The 17,915-nt window shown below is 41.7% G+C and overlaps 1 pseudogene; it reads right to left on the reverse strand.

Moving 5' to 3' along the window:
* Nucleotides 1-892: 892 nt before the first annotated feature.
* LOC132540296 (origin recognition complex subunit 6-like) lies at nt 893-2,088 on the reverse strand (annotated as a pseudogene).
* Between the last annotated feature and the right edge of the window lie 15,827 nt (nt 2,089-17,915).

Here is a 17,915-nt window from a genome sequence, read left to right on the forward strand (position 1 = left end):
CAAGAGTTTGTTTTCATTCAATTTTTGTCTTCTTCTCTTACTTTGTTACTTTATATAATATAGCACATATAAGTGAGATAATTTAATTGTTTCCTTTAATAGAAATCTCTTTAGCATTTCTTGTAGGGCAGGTTTAGTGGTAATGAATTCTTTTAACTGTTGTTGGTTGAAAAACTCTTAACCATTCAAATCTGAGAGCCAATCTAGCTAGGTAGAAAATTCTTAGTTGGAGGACTTTTTCATTTAATACTTTGAATATATCATGTGATTCCCTTCTGGTCTTTAGAGTTATTAATTAATTAATTATTTTTTGGATACAGATGGAGAAAAATTGAGAGGGAAGGAGGAGATGGAGTGGGAAAGAGACATCTGTAGCATTGCTTCATTGCTCATGAAGTTTCCCCTTTGTCAGTAGGGACCAGGGACTTGAACCCTGGTTCTTGTACATAGTAATATGTGTTCTCTAGAGGGTGTGCCACCTTATCGTACCCCTCTTTTTAAAATAAAAATAACATTTATTAACTTAGGCTGTGTATTGGTTTAATCAAATAACATTTATTAATTGCACTGTGTATTGGTTTAATCAAATCAAGAAATTTACACAAAAACTTACAGGAAAACCTATAAAACTTCACTCAGCTTAAAATTTATATTGTAAATAACAGAAAACTGAAAGTCTTTTGCTTAAAATGAAATTGAAAAGCAAACCAGGCCCAACTCCATTTTGTAGGAGGTTACATCAAAAGGAAGCCAAGGTAATGCCATCAGGCACTGTGGCTCATTTAATGAATTTGTTGCTCACATCAAAGCTCAATTTGCTGCCCAGAACATAGTCCCAGTGTGGTCTTTTTCACTGTTAAGGCAATAGTTTTAGGATCCTTGGTAGAAATAGTCAAACAAAAAAATCCAAACCCCTGTTGGTTTGTAGAACATGGTAATCTGGAAGCTTAAATCTGTCTCTGTTAGCCTTTTGTGCCTTGGCAGCATTTTCCAAAATTTTCTTTTTCCATTCTTCATAATCCTGTGTCACATCTTCACCTTTTTGTTTTATGTGGCACCTCTATTACCTTTTCAATTTCCTTTGCTGGAGGTTCAGTCACTCTTTTCCTTTTCTTCACAGGTGAAACAGCACAATCTCCAGGCTCTCTATCAATCTGCTGAGCAATATTTTCTAGTTGTTAACATAGACGGTCAAATACAGTTTTTTTTTTTTACACCAGATATGACTACCATTTTATCTTTTATCCACTTTCAGATTTAGAGTCTTGCATGCTGAAACTAGTGCAGCAGTGGTAAAAATTAGCCTGGATAAGTCAAGACCCACTTGCTGTATCTGCAGAAGACTGGACTCATAGCTTTGCAGTATCTATGAAGCCATGTTCACTGCATCTGTACAACTAAATTGTACAGCAAGGTCTCTTGTGCCAATATTTGAATTCAGACCCAGTAAACACTCAGAAGATTTAAGATAGCTCTGATACATCTGCTTATTCAAACTAGAAAGTTTAATTAAATAAGCCTCAGCACCTCAGGCTCGGAGATGCTCAGATGTGGGGCTGGATGCCTAAGCAGCCCCATCCCTTTTATTTTTCATAGTACCCTTTTAAAGTTTTTTTTTTTTCTTGAGAAATTAGCTGTTATATGGAGGTTTCCTTATATGTGATTTTTTTTTTTTTTTGCATGTTGCTTTCAGGATTTTATCCTTTTTTTTTTTTTTTTGCTAACTTAAAAAAAATTTTTTTTTATTTAAGAAAGGATTAATTAACAAAACCATAGGGTAGGAGGGGTACAACTCCACACAATTCCCACCATCCAATCTCCATATCCCACCCCCTCCCCTGATAGCTTTCCCATTCTCCATCCCTCTGGGAGCATGGACCCAGGGGCATTGAGGGTTGCAGAAGGTAGAAGGTCTGGCTTCTGTAATTGCTTCCCTGCTGAACATGGGCGTTGACTGGTCGGTCCATACTCCCAGTCTGCCTCTCTCTTTCCCTAGTAGGGTGTGTCTCTGGGGAAGCTGAGCTCCAGGACACATTGGTGGGGTCTTCAATCCAGGGAAGCCTGGCCAGTATCCTGATGGCATCTGGAACCTGGTGACTGAAAAGATTTACAAAAATATGAGATAATAGGGGGTAGAATCCCACACTTTTCCCTTCACCAGAGTTCTGTGTCCTCATTCCATCCATTGGAAACTGCAGTAGTTTTCCCAAGTTAACAGAATGGGTTGAATATGAATATATATATATATATATATATATATATATATTTGTCCCTTTTCTTTTTCCTATGGTCCTGCCTTCTAGAAGCTTCCTTTATAAGTCACACCTACTACTTCTGAGTGTCCTTTTTTTTTTTTTTCTTTTCTTTTTTCCCTCTTTTTCTCTCTCTGGGTCCTGATGGAATTGGAGTTCAGAGCCCTCTGGCCATCTTCCCTTGACATTTCTTCTTCTCTGGGTGTATGGAGTAAAATTCTTTATGGGGTGCAGAAGGTGTAATTGCTACTGTAATTGTTTTTCTGTCAGACATTGACATTGGCAGGTTGATCCATACTGTCAACTTGTTTCTGTCTTTCCCTAGTGGGGTTAGGGCTTTGGAGAGTTGAGGTTCTAGGACACATGGGTGAAAGGTCTTCTGCATAGGGAATTCAGAATGAAATCATAGTAGCATCTGCAACACGGTTGCTATGGCTTAGTGAGTTTTTGAGGAAATTCTGGCTGTATTTTGTTGAGTTTTCAGTTGACTTTTTTTTTTTTCTAGTTTCACAGGAGAGCAGTCTGAAACAGCTCCTATTCCATAGCCACACCTCAATAGCCTCAATAGTGCTGACAGGCCCACCTCAGCAGAAAGAGAGCATAAAAGTTTATTTTTGATCTTAGCCATTTTAACTATAGTGTGTCTTGGTGTGCTTTTGTTTGGGGTTAGGTGTTTTTTTTTTTTTGTTGTTGTTGTTTGTTTGTTTTTTAACTTTGTGCTTCCTATATCTGAGAGTCTATACTATATATTTCCTTAGTTTGGGGGGAATTTTTGTCTATTATTTTTCTTTATTTTTTTAATAATTTATTTCTTTATTGGGGAATTAATATTTTACATTCAACAGTAAATACAATAGTTTGTACATGCATAACATTCCTCAGATTCCCATTTAACAATACAACCACCACTATGTCATTCATCATCTTTCATGGACCTGTATTCTCCCCACCCACCCACCCACCCCAGAGTCTTTTACTTTGGTGTAATACTCCAATTCCATTTCAGGTTCGACTTGTGTTTTCTTTTCTAATCTTGTTTTTCAACTTCGGCCTGAGAGTGAGATCATCCCAAATTCATCCTTCTGTTTCTGACTTATTTCACTCAACATGATTTTTTCAAGGTCCATCCAAGATCGGCTGAAAACAGTGAAGTCACCATTTTTTACAGCTGAGTAGTATTCCATTGTGTATATATACCACAACTTGCTCAGCCACTCATCTGTTGTTGGACACCTGGGTTGCTTCCAGGTTTTGGCTATTACAAATTGTGCCGCCAAGAACATATGTGTACACAGATCTTTTTGGATGGATGTGTTGGATTCCTTAGGTTATATCCCCAGGAGAGGAATTGCAGGGTCATAGGGTAGGTCCATTTCTAGCCTTCTGGGAGTTCTCTGTCTATTATTTTTTAAGTAAGACTTCTATCCCTTTCTCTTCTCTTCTTGAAACCTCTTTGGTATAAATATTGTTCTTTCTTTTGTCCCATAATTCTCTTATGATTTCTTCATTTGTTTTAGTTCCTAATTCTTTTTTTCTAGTCCTTTTAAATGGTTTCATCTACCTTATCTTCAAATTCACTGAACTGAAATTTATTTTCTGTTTTTCTGCTATTGAGCCCTTCTGCTATACTTTTTTTTTCTTTCAACTACTGCATTCTTTTGTTCCACGATTTATGTTAGGACATCTGTTGTACTTTCTTTGGTTTGAAGTTTTATTTAATATATATATATTTTTGTTTGATAGAGACAGAGATATTGAGATGGTAGGGTGGGCATAGGACAGAGAGAGAGAGAGTGAGAGAGAGAGATAAGAGGCACCTGCAATGTTGTTCCACTGCTCGTGAAGTTTCCCTCCTGCAAGTGGGGACTGGACACTTGAGCCCAGGTCCTTGCGCATGGTAGTGCATTTGCTCAACTGGATGGGATGCACCACTGCCCAGCCCCTCATTGATATTCTCATTCAATGAGAACCCTTAGGACTGTTGCTTTGAAGTCCTCTGTAGAAGGTTTACATAGCTCTGTTGTACTTGCTTCCCCCCATCCTCCAGTTTTGTTTCAATTCATTGCTTGTACTCAACAGTGATGGCATAGAACCAATACAACAATATTTTTAAAGCATATTTGAAAATATTTTAAAGCAGAATTTAAAAATTGTATTGACATAACATTGGTTTACAACTGCACCTGTTTTACATCTAATAAATGTATCATGCAACAGTATTTAAAAATTTTATTTAAGAAACCTTGACTTGGGAGTCGGGCGGTAGCGCAGCGGGTTAAGCGCACATGGCGCAAAGCACAAGGACCGGCAGAAGGATCCCGGTTTGAGCCTCCGGATCCTCACCTGCAGGGAAATCGCTTCACAGGCGGTGAAGCAGGTCTGCAGGTGTCTTATCTTTCTCTCCCTCTCTCTGCCTTCCCCTCCTTTCTCCATTTCTCTCTGTCCTATCCAATGATGATGACATCAATAACAACAACAATAATAACTACAACAACAATAAAAAGACAACAAGGGCAACAAAAGGAAAAATAAATAAAAATTTTTTAAAAAAGAAACCTTGACTTAAAACTACATATAGCTTCAAGTGTATGACATTGTATTATTATTCAGTATCTGTATGTGCTCCACTTTTTAAACCCATCAATAATTGATCCCCTTTCTCTTTCTTTTATTATTATTACTATTTTACATTTTGACCAGAACACCACTTAGTGTTAGCTATTGGTGGCGCTGGGGATCAAACCGGGGATATCTCACTTGCAAGTCCTGTGTGCTGTCATGATGCTTGGTCCTTAGCTTTCACTTTACCATTTTATTTGCTATAAATACATGAGCAAGGATTATGATTCTATAATAATATAGAAGAAGACAACTACTTCTACTATCTGTATGAGAATGTCACACATGTCTGAGGCAACAAACAAGAAATGGACCAGATAAGCTCTGTGAGCATTCTGCATTCCCAACACTCCCTCTGAATGCTCTCTAGAGCACTGAACTGGGAGGGTCACAACCACATTCCTCAAGTGCCCTTGCTGTCAGAATTCTGAGGGAAGTTCAAGAATGGAGATGCCATCCATGACTCTTGTGAGTTGAAAGGCAGAAGAAGGCCGTTTTTATTTCTACAGGAGAAATGAGTTTGCCATGAGTGGACGGCTTCCTGTCTCAGCCCATCATTCAGTAACTAGTTCCATGAATGTGGGGCAACAATGACACAGCAGCACTCCCTTAGCCTCTCTGTGGAAGTTGATCTCTGGGTCAGTGACTTCCTGGCCTCTATAGCTGCAGGGAAATAACCTCCCTGCTCAGCAGGGCCATGATTCCAGTTCTAGGTTCCCCTTCTTACCCTTGGGTGGTTTTCTCAATGACTCTGCAGTCCCTAGTCCTTTGAATTAAATTCCTTCTTACATGAAGTACCTAGACTAGCTTCTGCTTCCTGCACTGTACCCTGACAGGAACAGGAAATAGGGAAACTTTCCAAGTAGAGGCAGAGAGTCATTATGAGATGGAAGTAAAGCAAAGCACATCAGAGGTTCTTCTGCCTCTCAAAGGGCCTCAATGTGACTAATGTATCTGTTCGTGAGGGTCTTGGTTCTCAGTTCTTTCTTTCACCTACTGGAAAAAACAAACTCCATTTAAAACAAAGAACAAAAACTAAACCAACCAAACAAACAAATCCTCAAAAGACAAACAGCAACCAGGGAGGTGGTATAGTGGCAGAGCATATGATTTGCAAGCATGAGGTCCTGAGTTCAATTCCTAGCACCACATATGCTAAACTGAGGCTCTGTTTCTTGCTTTCATGAATAAATAAATAAATTCTTAAAACACAAAAAATAATATCTAAACTTAATTATAAAAGCAATGCCTATTCATTGTCAAATACGAAAATACAAAGAGTTAGGACATACGAGGGAGTTACAAATTGCATGTGCAATTCTACCAACTGGAGATAACTTGAATCAGTAAACATGAGGCTCAATTGGGACAAAGCTTGCACAGGAAGTAGTTTTTTATTTTTTTTTAAAGCATTTAACTTTTTGTATTTCTTATTTGTAATTAATAGTGGGCTACAAGATTATAAGATTACAATGCATAAGGGAGTCGGGCTGTAGCACGGTGGGTTAAGCGCAGGTGGCACAAAGCACAAGGACCGGTGTAAGGATCCCGGTTCGAGCCCTGGCTCCCCACCTGCAGGGGAGTCGCTTCACAAGTAGTGAAGCAGGTCTGCAGGTGTCTGTCTTTCTCTCTCTCTCTCTGTCTTCCCCTTCCTCTCTCCATTTCTCTCTGTCCTATCCAACAAGGACGACAACAATAATAACTACAACAATAAAATAACAAGGGCAACAAAAGGGAATAAATAAATAAAATAAATATCTAAAAAAAAAAGATTACAATGTATAGTTCCACACCATGTCCGCCATCAAAGTTCTGTGTGCCCACCCTCCCATCTCTCAAAGATAACCACCAGAGTTCTCACAAAGTCCTAGAAACAGTTTGTTTACCAGGCCTAGTGGTGGTGCACCTAGTTGGGTGCACAGGTTACAATGGGTTTGAACCCCTGGTCCCCACCTGCAGGAGGAAAAGCTTTGAGAGTGGTGAAGCAGGTCTGTAGGTGTCTCTCTGTCTCTCTCCCTCTCCACCTTCCTCTTCCCTCTCAATTTCTGCCTGTCTCTACCCAATAAATACATAAAGATATTTAAAAAATAAATAAGTAACTAATGAATATATATCACATAATGAGAATATAATTATGCTAAAAAAGAAACAGTTTGCTCCTATTAATAATATATACATATATTTATATTCATTGTTTTTTGGCAAGGTCGTATGTATCAGTTTTCTAGATTCCACAGATGAGTCTACCATCTGGTAGTTATCTTTCATCTTTTCATATATTTTGCTAAGCAGAATCATCCCCAGTTCCATCCATTTTGTCCAAGGGGCAAAATATGGGGGTGGGGGAGAGCAGTGGTGTACTTGGTAAATGCACATGTCACCAAAGGACACAATGATCATCTTTTTTGGTTGCAGAGTAGTATGACAAGAAGTACATACCTCCAACCATAGAGTATGTATCTCTAATGTTCTTTAGCCAGTCATCTGTCCATAGGCGTTTAGGCCGCTTCTACTCTTTGGTTATTGTGAATAATGCAGCTGTGAATATAGGGGTACAAATGGCCCTTCCAACTAGTGTTTGTATGTTAGGGCAGTCATTTTAATGAAACTGGAAACATTTAAAAATAAGATAAATCTCCTTCTTTGTCAACTTACTTCCCCGCCCCCCGACTTCCACCTCTCTACCTAGAGGAAAACATGGCAGTCCAGTGGACCCCAAGCCCCTCTTGGAAAACCACCTTGACCTGGTTTCTAAGACCTTTTACAAGAAGGACTTCAGGCTATAATGACCTTTCCCTGACCCACCATTCTACTTTTTCTTCTAAAAGTCAAGCCATTCTTGAAAACAACATCTTCTTTGAAGCTTTTCTGCTCTAACTGAAGACCTTTATGTCCTCTACACAAAGCTCCTATCAGTGTCCCTTCTTCTGGGTGATACCAGGCCTGAAAACTATGTGCTGTAGGGCAGCTGACATCTCTTCTCATTTTCAGCCAGTGTTTTCTCAAGGTTCTTTGTGTCTGTGAGTTTTCTACTCCTATATATATGCTGCTTAGGGACAGACACCCTCTTACCAGAGAAATACATGAAAGTAGAGACCAAATCTGTTCCTCCTGTTTCTGAAGTTTCTTTCTTGGCTCCTTGAAGGCTAAAAGAGTCCTGAGGAACATATTCCTAGCTAGGCTCTTAGCTATAGCAGCGTGGGCTTCCCAAAGAGAGAAGCTCAGACTCTGGGATGCAATTTACTGAAAATGTCGCCCCCTAGAGAAATTCACAGGTGGTGAAAGCTCTTATTGACTAAACAATGTGGGACTGCTTTTTCTAGGAAGTCAAGGATCAGCTCAGTATATTTCAGTGCCTATTCTCCAAATGCAGCAGGACAGGGAGGGATTTATTTCAGGTCCAGAGGTCTGGGTTATCCTGTTCTAACAACCTATAAATCTCAGTGACTTGAAAGCAGAAAGACTGATTTCTTCTTCATACTGCTTATCTCTTGTTGAGGGGAATGCTGACATTGTGGGTATTTAAAAAGCTCTGGCTGATGGCTCTGGCTACCATCTTATATACTAGTGGCCCCTATACTAGAGAGGAAAGATTACTGTGGGGGATCTTGCATCAGGAATATAGTATTCAGCCAGAAAAAGACCATATCACTCCCATACATTGGCTAGAATAAGTCTCATGCTATATCTGAGAGGGAAAGAGAGAGAAAGAAAATGAAGGGGGATGGGCAGTAGCTCACTGGGTTAAGCTCACATATTGTGAAGCGCAAGGACCAGTGCAAGGATCTTGGTTTGAGCCCCTGGTTTCCCCACCTACTGGGGGGGGGGGATCACTTTGCAAGCAGTGAAGCAGGTCTGCAGCTGTCTATCTTTCTCTCCTACTCTCTATCTTCCCTTCCTCTCTCAAATTCTCTCTGTCCTATCCAACAACATCAGCAACAACGATGGGAAAAAAATGGCCCTTAGGAGCTATGGATTCATGGTGCAGGCACCAAGCCCCAGTAATAACCCTGGAAGGAGAGAGAGAGAGAGAGAGAGAGAGAGAGAGATAGAGATAGAGATAGAGAGAGAGAGACCTGCAGCACTGTCTCACTGCTCATGAAGCTTCCTCCCTGTAGGAACAGGGGGGCAGGAAACTGGGTCCCTGATTACGGTATCGTGAGCGCTTTATCAGGTGTGCCACCACCCAGCCCCAATTCTCAAGGTCCTATCCAAACACAGGGTGACCAGGAAGCCCTCGTTTATCTTGTACTTGGAAGGGCAGGACAACTGGTAATATTCAAAGACATCTATAGGACTAAAGGTCTTTTTCGGACCCCAGAAAAATTCTATTCTCTTCTGATTATTAACAAGTAACAAGCACCAGTCACCATTTGACTCAGAATAACTTGAGGTCACTGCAATCCACAGGTCTTAACTTCTCTGGACTTTGAGCAAAAGAACTCCCTCTCAACACTGTGCTCCTAATTAGTCTCAATTCCTACTTCAAGGTAAAATGTTTGGGAAGTCCTAGTGTAAACTCCAGGCCTATCTCAGCTTCTTTGCCCATAGCCTTGACACTTGGACTGTCCTTGAGCATTCTCCCCTGCCCCACTATCATCCCTAGCTTCCCCCTCCCACCCACAGCCCTGGGAGCTGCTCACATACATCATTGGTTCAGTGGATGGCAGCGATACACAAGGGCACCTCATTGTTGGAAAGGAACTGCCTTCTGCCTGCCAAGGACAAATGCAGACACACAAAGCACTATCAAGCAAGACTACATCAAAGGCAATCCTGCCTGGGCTTGCCAAGTGCAGGCTGCTTCTGCACCTCTCCCTTTGGCCCTGCTCAGATTCTCTGGGTACAAGGGGCCATGGTATGCCTGCCAGGACTCCTCATTCACCCAACACACCCCTGTTGCTCCTAACACCCAGAGCTCAGTCTCTTCCTGGATCAGTCCTCAACCACTCACTCCCACAGAGCAGAATGCCAAAGTGCTTAGGAATCATGGGTGACTAGAACAGAAAATGTGGGTAAAGTATTGATATTTACTCGGTAAACTGAAAGAGTAGGGGAGCAGGATATTTGTTCAGGGCAACAACACAAGAGAAAGTTCAGACTTTCTGGGGGATTCTGTGAGCTGACTTGGGGCGCATCAGAGCCCAAGCTGGGTCCAGGTAAGCAGACCAGATGAGGGAAAAGTGGACCCACACTGGGGACCCACAAGACCTCTCTTATAGTCACTATTAGATTTCAGGTTCTGTTACTTTAAGGACAAAGGGAGGAAAAAGAGTTTTGCTTTAGAAAGAGCAGGAGGAAAACATGGAAATGGAACAGGGACAGAAAATGTGTCCAACTCTGTGAAAGCTAGAAGGGAGAGCTCAAGGGTTTGTCTCTTCCAAATCATTCTAGTGAGTTAAAATCTGAGACATGGCAAGGGAGGCTACAGGACTCCCTCCTCCCAACCCAGGGCTATAAGGTTGCATGGTAACAAGACTGTGGATAGAACCCCCCAACTCTGTGGGGAGGGTGGAACATGCAAGACCTGGCTTGTGATGCCAGGCCTGCAATTTCATCAGTGTCAGTATTTTTAACACAGTGGTTTCAGTCCTTTGACTAAGATCTTCCACTGTGGTCAGCCCTACCACTTGGTTCCAGCTGCTTCCCAGAATGGGAATAATTAGAGCAAATAAAATAAAATGACCATAGGGCCTAGATGAAAATGTCACATCTCTAGAAGTGGGAAGAGGAGGAGATAACTCATCTTCATAATTTCCTGCTTTCAGCACCCTTCACACGTTCATGTGTTCGTAGACAGAACCCAGGTTTTCCACAATAGAGGAAAAAAAAAAACCAACTATATTCTTTCCAAACATCCCACTGAAAGGGAACCTTTCCTTCATTGCAGCAAACCATGGTGGTCTTCAGAGCTTTGTCACAAGTCTTCTTAATAAATAATTTTCATATCACGTTAGCCGTGGTAGGTGCCTTTAAATATGTTGACTCTCAATATCATTAAAATATAATTACATTTCTTTACAATCACATGTATTTATACTAGGAAGTCTAGACCACTATTCTTTTTTATTTTATTTTTACTCGGTTACTGACAGTATGTTACAAGATTGTGACATTACAGTGTATAGTTCCACACCACACCCACCACCAACGTTCTGTATCCCCACCCTCCCACCTCTCAAAATTAACCACCATAGTCCATCCAAGTATTTGAAACAATTTTCTTTCTCCTCCTCCTCCTTCTTCTCCTTCTTCTTTTTCTTCTTCTTCCTTTCCTTCTTCTTCTTTAAAATTCATATGTGTTATCTAGATTTCACATGAGTGAAACCAGCCAGTAGTTGTATTTCATCTCTTATGGCTAAGCCTAGTCACCTCCAGTTCCATCTATTTTATCCCAGAGGACACAGTATCATCCTTTTTTCTTATAGAGTAGTATTCCACAGAATATATATGCCATAACTTCTTTAGCCAGTCATCTGATGATGGGCATGTAGGCTGCTTCCACTCTTTGGCTATTGTGAATGATGTAGCTATGAACATAGTGGAGCATCTGTCCCTTTGAATTAGTGTTTGAGTGTCTGTTGGATAAATGCCTAAGAGTGGTATTGCTGGATCTTAAGGTGATTCTATTTTTATTTGTTGAAGGACTCTCCATACAGTCTTCCAAAGAGGCTGCACCAGTTTGCATCCCCATCAGCAGTGAAGCAGAGTTCCTTTTTCTCCACAATCTCTCCAATACTTGTCCTTTCCTGGTTTGTTGATGGAAGCCATTCTCTCAGGGGTAAGATGGTATCTCAGTATAGTTTTAATTTGCATTTCTCTAGTGATAAGTGAAGTAGAACATTTTTTTGTCATGTGTCTATGGGCCATGTGTATGGAGACTACTATTCTGAGGTGTCTCACCCAACTGTCAAATGAGTTCTTGTCATGAAGACGAGGGCTGCTGACATGTGAGGGATGAGTGAGTGATGAACACTGGTATCACTTGGTTCTGTGTCACTGTCCCATCACCCTGTGGGCTCAGTGTGGCAGAAATATATACTCACCTGTCATTCTGGGCTGGAGACCTGCCAGCATCTCTTGCCATAACCTGCAATTCCAGGGTATCTCAGCCTTTGAACGCTGGAAATACTCTATCTACTACAGAATGTGATAGAAAAGAATGCATTATTGTCAAAAGGAAGGCCAGTGACACTTTTAGCAAGAAGGTTCTGTTCCCACATGCCATGGCACCTGAATTGTTTTCTTCCAGGGATTCTGCACACCAAAATTCATTCCAGAGGAAACCAGCTTTTTAAAAAGATGGCAAAAGCTGGTTTGACATTGTAGGTAAATGCTCAGCTAGAAATGTGGAATTTAAAAATATCAAGGCACCATTTTCTGCCTCTCAGCTTAGACTGAGTTTGAAAGATGATGCTTGTTTGGATCCACCAGTGGGGGTATACTGAGATGAGTGTTTTCAGAAGCTGCCCACAAGACCATAAGTTGGCTTTTTTTTTTTTGAGTTTTCAGTCCTTTTCACCCAGTTATTTCACTTCTAGGAATTTATCCAAAAGACAGAACTACAAAGATCTTCTTTCAAGGATATTCATCAAAATATTACTTGTAACGGTGAAAAATTAGAAACAACACAAGTGCCAGAAAGCTGAGGTTGGCTAAATAAATTATTCCACATCTGCAAGACAGACTGCACAACTGATTTTTTTAAAATAGCCCTTCTGAGGCTACTTATTGTATAAATTAAATTAATGTAGAACATTCACTGTATACATATAATGGCTGGCTTTAAGGATAAGACAATGGTGATGAAAAAAAATTCTTATCTGAGACTCCAAGGGCCCAGGTTCATTTCCCAATATCACTATAAACCAGAGCTGAGGAGAAATATGGTAAGAAGATAAAAACAAAAACAAAACAAAACAAAAATAACCATTTACCCCCCCCTCAAAAAAAGCCTCAATAAACACAAAACTGAAAAACTGAAATCTAACATAATACTGTTTTGTTATTTTTTTTTTGGTCTGAAAAATATTTATTTTGTTTCTTTACCATCTTATTTCTAGGCACAAACATGTAGAATTGGAAGTGTGTTGGTAATCTTTGGACAGTAGGCTTTTAATTTACTTATTTGCATTTTTTTATTCCATTCTGACACTCGAAGCAGTGGACATTGTTTTTGAAAGATGAACTGGGGCCCTGTGAGCTGGTCTCTTTTCACGGTGCCTTCTTGTTGCTTCAGAGAAAAGTTTGTTTTGCTGGTTGCTACTGAGTATTATTTTTCTCCTAACCTTTGCTCTCTTTCTCCACCGTTGGCTTCCAGATGTCTGATTTCACCCGGTTCCGGGCCCAGTACACATGTGCATTTGCCCCTCTAGCTTGAGCAGGAAACACAGAAAGTGCATCCGAGCTCTCCCTTGGAACGTGAGAGCTGCCTTGATGCCCATGTGCACAAGCCTTTCCACATAACAAGAGTGAGATCAATGGGGACTTTGAGGCTTTTGTAAATAAAACCGAGAGTTGAGTTTAAAATAGGGGGTGAATCTGAGGAGCCATCTGTCTCTCCTTTCTTCTCTGACTGTCTGGTTGTGTCTCCTGGATGGTGAGGGCCAGGAATAGAGAAAGATGGGGACAAATAGCTAGGTTAATGAAGACACACTTTTTCTTGATTTCATTTAACAGTAAAAATTATTAAGACAGTATTTTGTTTCTTTGTTTTCAGAAAGAAAGAAAGAAGAGAGAGAGAGAGAGAGAGAGAATCCACAGCACCCAAGCCTCCTTCAATGTGGTGGGCACTGGGTTCAGACCTGGCCTGCACACATGGCAAAGCAGCACACTATCCAAGTAAGCTGTTCTATGGGTTCTGAATATAGTTTTCTGTAAAAAAATATCTTGGTTCTATAATTTTCAGTACTGTTAAGAATTCTGAAAGCAAGGGCCAGGTGGTGACGCACCTGGGCAAGCACTAACATTACAGTATACAGGGACCCGGGTGCAAGCTCCTTGTTCCCTCCTGTAGGGGAAAGCTTCATGAGTGATGAAACAGGGCTGTAGGTGTCTCTCTGTCTTGCTGTCTCCTCCTCCCCCTCTCAGTTTCTCTCTGTTCTATCCAATAATAAATAAATAAATAAATAATTTTTTAAAAGACTCGGGGCTGGGGCTATATAGCTCAGTTCTAAAGATAGTAAGTACCTTGAATGCGTGGAGACCTAGGCTCAGTACCCCAGCACCATATTAGAAGGGATGAGGGGGAGTCGGGCAGTAGCACAGCAGGTTAAGTGCACATGGCGCAAAGTGCAAGGACCGGGTAAGGATCCCGGTTTGAGCCCCCGGCTCCCCAACTGCAGGGGAGTTGCTTCACAGGCGGTGAAGCAGGTCTGCAGGTGTCTATTTTTCTCTCCCCCCTCTGTCTTCCCCTCCTCTCTCCATTTCTCTCTGTTCTATCCAACAATAATGACAAGAAGAATAACTACAACAATAAAACAACAAAGGGCAACAAAAGGGAATAAATAAATAAATAAATATTTTTTAAATAGGGAAGAGATTGAAACATACATCTGAGGGCTGGCAAGATGTCTGTTTTGTCCTATGGGCCTTCTGGGCCCAAGGCTAGCAGCCACTGCACTGCGGGGAAGCTTCAGTGATATGGGCCTTTCTATCTCACTTTTTTTTTTTTGTCTCTTTCTCTCTGAAAAAGTTGACCCCAAAGTGGTGAGGCCCCAGTGACTACCAAAAAAAAAAATTTGAAAAACACTGGTGTCTATCTTCTGCTCCTCCTCTTGGACCAGCTTTCTTCTGGGTGAAGTTTAAAATAATAAAAACCGAGAAACCATTTACTCAATGCCTCCTGTTGCATAGCAATCCAAACAAACAAGCCCCTTTCCTGTGTTAGCAGCTTCCAATAAAACAAATCACAAATGTTGTGCCTAAAAATCAAGATTTCCAAGACTCTTTTCTTTTCTTTTTTTTTCTTTCTTTCTTTTTTTTTTTTTAAGGTTCCTTCTAAAAAGAAAAAAATAGAAGCCAAGAATTGCGGGGTTGGGGTGGGGGAGCGGGGAGAGATAAAGAAAGAAAAAGCCTCAATTGAGAACTTAGTGAGTCACTACTTGGTCCACTGTAGCGATCTGAAACAACGTTCTTGTTTGTGGTGAGGCCAGTGGGGCTGAGCTGGACCCAAGAGTCTAAAGCCAACCAAAGCAGGAAAAACACTAAGAAGTAATAATACGAATACCGCCAACTGCTCAGTGTTATCTGCTCAGTAGGCACCGCGGCGTCTGCACCACCCACTCCCATACTAAACCTCCCTCTTGGACGCTTCTGCCAACGCCCAGGGTCCTGTCTCTCTTCTCTGCCATGTCGTGTCCCAAGTGATGACCTGCAGAGTCAAAAGGGCACTGACGGGAGGAGGGAGAGGATGGTGGGTTCTTTTTTATTTCTGGCTCCATTCCTCCAGTCAGAGTCCCAGCTCCTGCCAAGTAGTGCTCCCCAGGCAGCTCCCCGCCCTGAGTCCCAGAAGTGCTCCTCTGTATGACCCAGTCTTTCAAGTGAGTGATCTCTGTTTCCCCACTTCCCTGGTACCCCTGCCACCACACTGCCCAGAGTCCTCTGCCTTTCCTTTTAGAAAATGTCTTATTGGGAGCAGCTTGATAGCTCACTTTGCCACCATTGAGGACCTGGGGCTCAAGTCTCTGGCTCACCACAAGGGAGCACATGTGCAAAGTTTCATAAACAGTGGAGCAATGCAGTCCCCCCTCCCTCTTCCCCTCCCTCTCTCTCTCCCTCTCCCTCTCTCTCTCTCTTCCCTCCAATACCCTAGTCTCTTATTCTCTAGCTGGAAAAAAATAAAACAGTCCATGAGGAAAGTTGGAATTGTATAGGCATAAAGGCCCAGTGAAGGCCTAGTGGTAAACATACACACACACACACACACACACACACACGTAAAATAGAGGGAAAACAACCATATTGTTTTGTAACAGGTGGTCATGATTTAAATGGTAGCACACAGGACTTGTATGAGGAATTTGCCAAGTTCAAGCCCTGGTACCATGTATGCCAAAGTGGTAGTCAGGCTCTCTCAGTTAAAAAATTAATAATAATTTTGGGGCCAGGTGATAGGACACCCAGTAGAGTATACATGTCACCATGTGCAAGGACCCAGGTTCAAGCTCCCAGTCCCCACTTGCACGAAGAAGCTTCACAAACACTGATGCAGTGCTGCGGATGTCTCTCTTTCACCCTCCCACTCTATCCTCCCTTCTTTCTCAATTTCACTATCTCTGTCAAAACAGAAGAAAAAAACTGGAAAAAAAAAAACCCTTCTAGGAGTGGGGGATGCCTTATATGGGTACCAAGCCCTAGTGATAAACCCTGGTGGCAATAAAAATAAATTAATAAAGTTAAACTAAATAATTTTAAAATTGACTGTTTCACTACTTGTTGAAGTGACATTGCCTCCTATGTGTTATGTGGGCATTATTATATATTATCAAGGTCACCCTTAAGTCCAATTCCTGATTTTTTTTCTTTGAGAAGGCTGGAAGCGCTAAGTGACTCCTACTTGCCAGGTCACTGCAAAGATTTCTGCCAAGCAGATCTTTCTGAAACACTTCAAGAACACTTAGTAGACTCCCTCTGTCCACTCAAACCTGCTGTCTTTAACCTTGACTGAGCTCTTGGTCGGAGCTCCCGGTCTGCGCTCTGTCTCTCAGTTGCTCCATGCAGTTTTCTCCTTCCACCTGAGCCCTCTAACACTTTGCTGCTCACTTCCAGTATTCCAACCACTCATCCAGATTTTCTTTCAGCTCCACCTTTTCCAGTGAGCCTTCCTTCCTTCCTGGTGTTCCCTTTGGAGTGCCTTCCCTGCCATTTATTGGGGACTCAATCAGATATCATTTTGCCATACATCCTCTCGTGTTTTGGAAACATTCGTTGAATTTTAAATTACTCAACTCTTCAGAAACATGGGCTTTGGCATTGAGGAGTTTTGGCCATGACTGTGAGCTCTGTCAGCATTAATAATTTGCACCAGTGACAAAGCATCCCTCTACTCAAAAATGGAAAAAGGGATGTCACTCAAAAATAGTGCTACATAACTTATGTGTTAGTGCTAGGATTAATATACATATTATATATATATATGATTTTTTATCTCAGACTGGGGAGATAGCATATTAACTATGCAAAAGACTCTCATACTTGAGGCTCTGAGACCCCAGGTTCAATATCCAGCACAACCATAAGCCAGAGCTGAGCAGTGCTCTGGTCTCTCTTTCTCTCTCTGATAAAATAAATAAAATGTGTTAGACACAAAAGGAGAAAACTTTCATGTCTTTTTCCCTCCTCTAGTGATGACCCAAAGCTAGCTAACATTTATTGAGCGCTTCTTTTGTCCTTTTCTGAGTATCTTGCACACCTCAGTTTCCATAAAGCAATCTCACATTTGAGTACTCTCCCAGCTCTACAGCTGGAGAAGCGAAATGTGGAAGTGAAGAAACTTGCCCAGAGTCTGTCAGGACAGACATGTGTGTGCATTAACTCACATCCAGCCTGCAGACAGAAGCAGAGCCCAAGGAGGTGTGTTTGCACGTTCAGTCACACAAAGTGCCTGAGGTCTTACACACAGTGTTTGAGAAATGTTGACTCAGTTCCAGGAGGCAGAGGCAATGAGCTAGTGTTGCAAGAGGCAGGAAAAATGCATATGGTCGGAGTGGCAGCTGCTTCCCCACAACAAGCAAGAAGAAACTGCAGAAACTGCGTGCGGCTGAGAAAGAGCAAGGGAGCAAGGGAGCAAGGGAGTCCTGGAATGCTGCTGCTGCAGGAATATGGAGCAGCCAGGCCAGAGGAGAAGGAGGAGGGAGAGGAGGAGGGGGGAGAGAAAAAGGAGGAGGAGGACCCTTGATGGGAGGCCATCAAGTGGAGAGCTGCACAGAGAGACAGCTTCCCTTCAACCTGGGACACTTGGGCTCCAACAGAGAAGCCCTTTGCTGCTACTCTTCTTTTAAAAAATGTAATTTAATGTGGGGGAGGTAGCATAATGGTTATGCA

The sequence above is a fragment of the Erinaceus europaeus genome, chromosome 9 (genome assembly GCF_950295315.1).
Source record: "Erinaceus europaeus chromosome 9, mEriEur2.1, whole genome shotgun sequence".
NCBI classification, from domain to species: domain Eukaryota; kingdom Metazoa; phylum Chordata; class Mammalia; order Eulipotyphla; family Erinaceidae; genus Erinaceus; species Erinaceus europaeus.